Genomic DNA, 7,500 nt, shown 5'->3' with positions numbered 1-7,500 from the left:
CGCACACACACAACACACACCACACACAAAGCACATGGCACACACACACATCCTTGCATCAATGACACACTTCCGGCACTCCCGAATGGCGCTGCGGTCTAAGGCACTGCATCTTAGTGCTAAGGCGTCATTACAGACCCTGGTTTGATTCCAGCTGTATCACAACCGGCTGTGATGATAGTCCCATATGGCGGTTCACAATTGGCCCAGCGTCATCCACGTTAGGGTTGGCCTGGTAGGCCATCATTGTACAATTACTAATTTTTCTTAACTGACTTGCCTAGTTTAATAAATGATACATTTAAAAAACTCTCTACTTGAGTCCTCTCCAACTAGCAGCAGACTTTTATCTCTCTCCAATCACTCTCTTTTCCTATTATTCATAGGCAGAGTGTTTGTACGACATTGTGTTGTACTTCATGCTCTTTGTGTTCTCTCAGTGTGAAGTCTGACAGACAATTGAATGTTTGGCTTTGAGGAAACACGATGATTCATATTCCCTATAAACATTACACAGTGTGATTCTGTCTGGTCCTTCAAAGTGTTGCCTCACCCTATAGCTCTGCAGAAAATACTTCTGAGTGGTCAATAGGTTTGCCAAAGCATGGGAAAACTCCACTGACACTGATGGAACCTTACTGTACTCATAATAGTCATGGCTATTCACATAACACTGTCATGGCAGCATGAACTCTAAAGTGCTTCACAAAGGTTCAAGTGTTTGTGATTCAAGTTCATAATGGATTGATATCATATTTCACTTTGAGTGAAGAATGATGACATCTTGGTACAGTCTGCACTGTCTGAAATTACCTGCAGAATGCAGAAAAATATTAGAGTGCTGCGGGCAGCTCATGTTGCTATATTTATTGTGTGTGTGTGTGTGTGTGTGTGTGTGTGTGTGGTGTGCTTGTGGTGTGTGTGTGTGTGTGTGTGTGTGTGTGTGTGTGTGTGTATTGCTGTGAGTGTGTGTGTGTGTGTGTTGTGTGTGTGTTGTGTGTTGTGTGTGGTGTGGGGTGTGGTGTGTGTGTGTGAAGCTTTATTGCACATGAACTCAGTCAACCAGGCTCTGCAGCTATGAGTCCTTGATGTAGTGCAGTACATCTCTCTGTGGAAGCCAAGAATGTGTTCAAGTAATACCAGCGTGCCAGGAGCTTCTCCCCCTGTTATGGATCTGACTGGTAGAGGTTACTGTGTTAAAGGCCACATCGCAGGCAGGCCATTGATTTAAAAACAAGTCAAATGACCTGACTGATTGGTTTCCAAAGGCTAAACCCTTCACTTGTTTTACAATTAAGCAGTTTTAAGTTTATTATTTCTCTCCACAATCCAACTGCATGACTGGGCCGGCAGGGTAAGCCTAGTGGTTAGAGTGTTGACTAGTAAACGGAAGGTTGCAAAATTCGAATCCCTGAGCTGACAACGTAAAAATCTGTCATTCTGCCCTTGAACCAAGGCAGTTTAACATTTACATTACATTTACATTTACATTAAGTCATTAGCAGACGCTCTTATCCAGAGCGACTTACAAGTTGGTGCATTCACCTTATGATGTCCAGTGAACCAACCACTTTACAATAGTGCATCTAACTCTAAGGGGGGGGGGGGTTAGAAGGATTACTTTATCCTATCCTAGGTATTCCTTAAAAGGTGGGGTTTCAGGTGTCTCCGGAAGGTGGTGATTGATTCGCCTGACCTGGCGTCGTGGGGGAGTTTGTCCACCATTGGGGTGCAGAGCAGCGAACAGTTCTTGACTGGGCTGAGGCGGGAGCTGTACTTCCTTCAGAGGTAGGGAGGCGAGCAGGCCAGAGGTGGATGAACGCAGTGCCCTTGTTTTGGGTGTAGGCCTGATCAGAGCCTGAAGGTACGGAGGTGCCGTTCCCCTCACAGCTCCGTAGGCAAGCACCATGGTCTTGTAGCGGATGCGAGCTTCAACTGGAAGCCAGTGGAGAGAGCGGAGGAGCGGGGTGACGTGAGAGAACTTGGGAAGGTTGAACACCAGACGGGCTGCGGCGTTCTTGGATGAGTTGTAGGGGTAATCGCACAGGCAGGGAGCCCAGCAACAGCGAGTTGCAGTAATCCAGACGGGATTACTTTAACCCACTGTTCCTATAGGCTGTCATTGAATAATAATGTTCTTAACTGACTTGCCTAGTTAAATAAAGGTAAAAAATAAACAAATGACTGTGAGAGAGTAACAATTTGACATAGATGTTTGATGGTCAATCTGCAATGCATTATTGAAGGAACTGTAAAATGAAGCACTTTGCTAAGAGACAAAGCTTTGAAGAAACTGCAGTAATAGTGCATTGAATGTCCATGTATATAGATGTGAGCTGCATTGGAATTTCTGTTGTTCTTTGTCACTGCATGCCATTGCAATCACCCACATCCTTTGGGGAATGGCTTCACTTAAGTCAGGAATTGTTTTTGTCTTATCTATGGCTTGAGGTTGTATGCAACTCTTTGTACATGATGTACCCAACAAAACACACAGAGACTAGAGATTACAAAAAGTTCAAACTTGAAATACCTCAAACACAAGAACAGGACTTCGAATATACCGAAAGGGTTCTAGTACATACTAGCTGTCTAGTACATACCAGCTGTTTCAGGTAATATACTGACTGTTTGCAGTACATACAGCTGTTCAGGTACATACTGGCTGTTCTAGTACATACCAGCTGTTCAGGTACATACAGATGTTCAGTACATACCAGCTGTTCAGGTACATACTGACTGTTCTAGTACATACCAGCTGTGCAGGTACATACTGGCTGTTCTAGTACTACCAGCTGTTCAGGTACATACCAGATGTTCAGGTACATACCAGCTGTTCAGGTACATACTGACTGTTCTAGTACATACCAGCTGTGCAGGTACATAACTGGCTGTTCTATACATACCAGCTGTTCAGGTACATACCAGATGTTCAGGTACATACCGACTGTTCTAGTACATACCAGCTGTTCAGGTACATACCGGCTGTTCTAGTACATACTATTTGTTTTAGTACATACTGGCTGTTCAGTACATACTATTTGTTCTAGTACATACAGCTGTCTAGTACATCCAGCTGTTCAGGACATACTGTTTCTAGTAACATACCAGCTGTTCAGGTAAATACTGGGCGTTTCTAGTACATACCAGCTGTTCAGGTACATACTGCTGTATCTAGTACATACCAGCTGTTCTAGTACCATACTATTTGTTTTAGTACATACTGGCTGTTCTGACATACCAGCTGATCTAGTACATACCAGTGTTCTAGTACATACCAGCTGTTCTAGTACATACTACCTGTTCTATACATACTATTTGTTTTATACATTACTGGCCTGTTCTAGTACATACTATTTGTTCTAGTACATACCAGCTGATCTAGTACATACCAGCTGTTCAGGTACATACTGGCTGTTCTAGTACATACAGCTGTTCAGGTACATACTGGCCTGTTCTAGTACATACCAGCTGTCAGGTACATACTGGCTGTTCTAGTACATACCAGCTGTTCTAGTACATACTATTTGTTTTAGTACATACTGGCTGTTTAGTACATACAGCTGTTCAGGTGCATACTGGCTGTTCTAAGTACATACCAGTGATCTAGTACATACCAGCTGATCTAGTACATACCAGTTGTTGTTAGTACATACTATCTGTTCTAGTACACATACCAGCTGTTCAGGTGCATACTGGCTGTTCTAGTACATACTACCTGTTATAGTAACATACTATTTGGTTTTAGTACATACTGGCTTTCTAGTACATTACTATTTGTTCTAGTACATACCAGCTGATCTAGTACATACCAGCTGTTGTGTACATACTATCTGTTCTAGTACATACCAGCTGTTCAAGCACATACTAGCTGTTGTAGTACATACCAGCTGATCTAGTACATACCAGCTTATCTAGTACATACTAGCTGGTAGTTACATACTGTAGCTTGAAAGACCCTTTGGCTGTTATCTTGAAAATGAGCTGTGAAACGATCTCATAAACATATTTTATATAACATGCTATTATTATAATGAACTACAGTACATGCTTGAAAGACCCTTTGGCTGATGTCTGGGAAACTAGCTGTTTGAGGCATATTCATAACATTAAACATGCTATCATTAGTGCTCAGTGCTTTTCACCCTGTGGTCTTGATGAGTAGGTGGACTGTACATAGTGCAAACCTTGTCAGTCATTCTGTCAACACAATAACATCTGAGTGAATGTAACACGACAACATCTCAATCATGGGTGTTTCTGCCCTCTTCTTCCTGTTGATTTCCTGGGTTTATTTGGGCTTTGAATTTTGTATTATCCTCCATTTCTCCCCCTCTTTTCTCTCACCACTGTACATAAAATATGATTTCACATCTATCTACACTATATGTTCTTTTGGCACTGCTTCAAATCTGTTGTAATGGTACTGTTGTTTGGTTGTATACCACATGTGGTGGGTGTAGTTAGTGAGGGAATGACCCATCTCTTCCTCCTCTCCTGCAGCCCTCCTCTCTATCTGATCCAGGCAGAGACTGCCATGCAGAGAACACACTGTTCCCTGTTCTTCCACACTGACAATTGGAAAAAACAAAGAGTGCATGTTGAGCCACACAGTGAAATGTATGATAGAGAGAAAAAACACACAGCCCTTTCCAGACCCACCCTTCCCTGCCTCCCTTTTCCTCCAAACCCTCTCTCTCCCCACCTTTTCCTGCTTATTTGAAAGTATGTGTGCTTGTTGCGTGTGTGCATGAATGTGTGTTGTAGTTTATGTTTGTGTGTTTGAGGTGTGTAGTTGAGAGTGTGCATTTGATTGCGTGCCACCGTAACGCTAACCTGAGCAACTCTCTGTCCTGGAACAATATCACATGTCACCACAAGGAAATCCAACACACACCGCAGTGTGCTCCTCAGGCTAACTAAGTAGGTGTTGTGTGTGTGGAAGGCATGAGCTATGTTTTGAGAGTGTATTACTGTGAGGAGTGGAGGCCAGCGCCAGAAGACAAGCTGTGGAAGGCCAGCGCCAGATAGACAAGCTGTGGAAGGCCAGGGCCGATAGACAAGCTGTGGAAGCCAGGGCCAGATAGACAAGCTGTGGAGGCCAGGGCCAGATAGACGAGCTGTGGAAGGCCAGGGCCAGATAGACGAGCTGTGGAAGGCCAGGGCCAGATAGACGAGCTGTGGAAGGCCAGGGCCAGATAGAACGAGCTGTGGAAGGCCAGGGCCAGATGGACGAGCTGTGGAAGGACAGGGCCAGATTAGCGAGCTGTGAAGGACAGGGCCAGATGAACGAGCTGTTGGAAGACAGGGCCAGATAGACGAGCTGTGGAAGGCCAGGGCCAGATAGACGAGCTGTGAAGGCCAGGCCAGATAGACGAGCTGTGGAAGGACAGGGCCAGATAGACGAGCTGTGGAAGGCCAGGGCCAGATAGACAGCTGTGGAAGCCAGGGCCAGATAGACGAGCTGTGGAAGGCCAGGCCAGATAGACGAGCTGGTGGAAGCCAGGGCCAGATAGACGAGCTGTGGAAGGCAGGCCAGATAAGACGAGCTGTGGAGCCAGGCCAGATAGAACGAGCTGTGGAAGGCCAGGGCCAGATAGACGAGCTGGTGAAGGACAGGCCAGATAGACGAGCTGTGGAAGCCAGGGCCAGATAGACGAGCTGTGGAAGGCCAGGGCCAGATAGACGAGCTGTTGGAAGGCAGGCCAGATAGACGAGCTGTGGAAGGCCAGGGCCAGATGAACGAGCTGTGGAAGGACAGGGCCAGATAGACGAGCTGTGGAAGGCCAGGCCAGATAACAGCTATCTCTCCGTGCTTTATTGCACATGAACTCAGTCAACCAGGCTCTGCAGCTATGAGTCCTTGGTGTAGTGCAGTACATCTCTCTGTGGAAGCCAAAAATGTGTTCAAGTAATACCAGCGTGCCAGGAGCTTTCCCCTGTTATGGACCTGACTGTAGAGGCTTACTGTGTTAAAGGCCACATCGCAGGCAGGCCATTGATTTAAAACAAGTCAAATGACCTGACTGATTGGTTTCCCAAAGGCTAAAGCCCTTCACTTGTTTTACATATTAAGCAGTTTAAGTTTATTATTTCTCTCCACAATCCAACTGCATGACTGGGCCGGCAGGTAGCCTAGTGGTTAGAGTGTTGGACTAGTAACCGGAAGGTTGCAAAATCGAATCCCTGAGCTGACAAGGTAAAAATCTGTCATTCTGCCCTTGAACAAGGCAGTTTAACCCACTGTTCCTAGGCTGTCATTGAAAATAATAATTTGTTCTTAACTGACTTGCCTAGTTAAATAAAGGTAAAAATAAAACAAATGACTGTGAGAGAGTAACAATTATGACATAGATGTTTGATGGTCAATCTGCAATGCATTATTGAATGGAACTGTAAAATGAAGCACTTTGCTAAGAGACAAAGGCTTTGAGAAACTGCAGTAATAGTGCATTGAATGTCCATGTATATAGATGTGGAAGCTGCATTGGAATTTCTGTTGTTCTTTGTGCACTGCATGCCATTGCAATCACCCACACTCCTTTGGGGAATGGCTTCACTTAAGTCAGGAATTGTTTTGTCTTATCTATGGCTTGAGGTGTATGCAACTCTTTGTACATGATGTACCCAACAAAACACACAGAGACTAGAGATTACAAAAGTTCAAACTTGAAATACCTCAAACACAAGAACAGMACTTCYAATAACCCSAAAGGGTTCTAGTACATACTAGCTGATCTAGTACATACCAGCTGTTCAGGTACATACTGACTGTTTGAGTACATACCAGCTGTTCAGGTACATACTGGCTGTTCTAGTACATACCAGCTGTTCAGGTACATACTGACTGTTCTAGTACATACCAGCTGTTCAGGTACATACTGGCTGTTCTAGTACATACCAGCTGTTCAGGTACATACCAGATGTTCAGGTACATACCAGCTGTTCAGGTACATACTGGCTGACCTGTTCTAGTACATACCAGCTGTCAGGTAACATACTGGCTGTTTCTAGTACATACCAGCTGTTCGGTAGTTTGCTACAGATGTTCAGGTACATGTACTCGTACAACCAGACTGTTTCTAGTGTAGTACCAGCTGTTCAGGTTACATACGCAGAGTTCTAGTACATACCAGCTACTGTTTGGCATAGGTACATACCAGCTGTTCAGGTACATACTGGCTGTTCAGTACATACCAGCCTGTTCAGGTACATACCACTGTTCAGGTACATACGGCTGTTCTAGTACATACAGCTGTTCAGGTACATACTGGCTGTTCTAGTACATACTCAATGCTGTTCTAGTAATACACTGTAGTTCTATTTGTTTTAGTACATCTGGCTGTTCTAGTCATACCAGCTGATCTAGAAAGTACAACTAGCTGTTCTAGTACATACCAGCTGTTCAGGTAACATACTGGCTGTTCTAGTACATACTACTGGTTCCTAGTACATACTATGTTTTGTTTTAGTACATACTGGCTGTTTTCTAGTACATTA

Source organism: Salvelinus sp. IW2-2015, unplaced genomic scaffold (assembly GCF_002910315.2).
Source record: "Salvelinus sp. IW2-2015 unplaced genomic scaffold, ASM291031v2 Un_scaffold588, whole genome shotgun sequence".
Classification (NCBI taxonomy): domain Eukaryota; kingdom Metazoa; phylum Chordata; class Actinopteri; order Salmoniformes; family Salmonidae; genus Salvelinus; species Salvelinus sp. IW2-2015.
Note: the sequence above shows the minus strand (reverse complement) of the source record.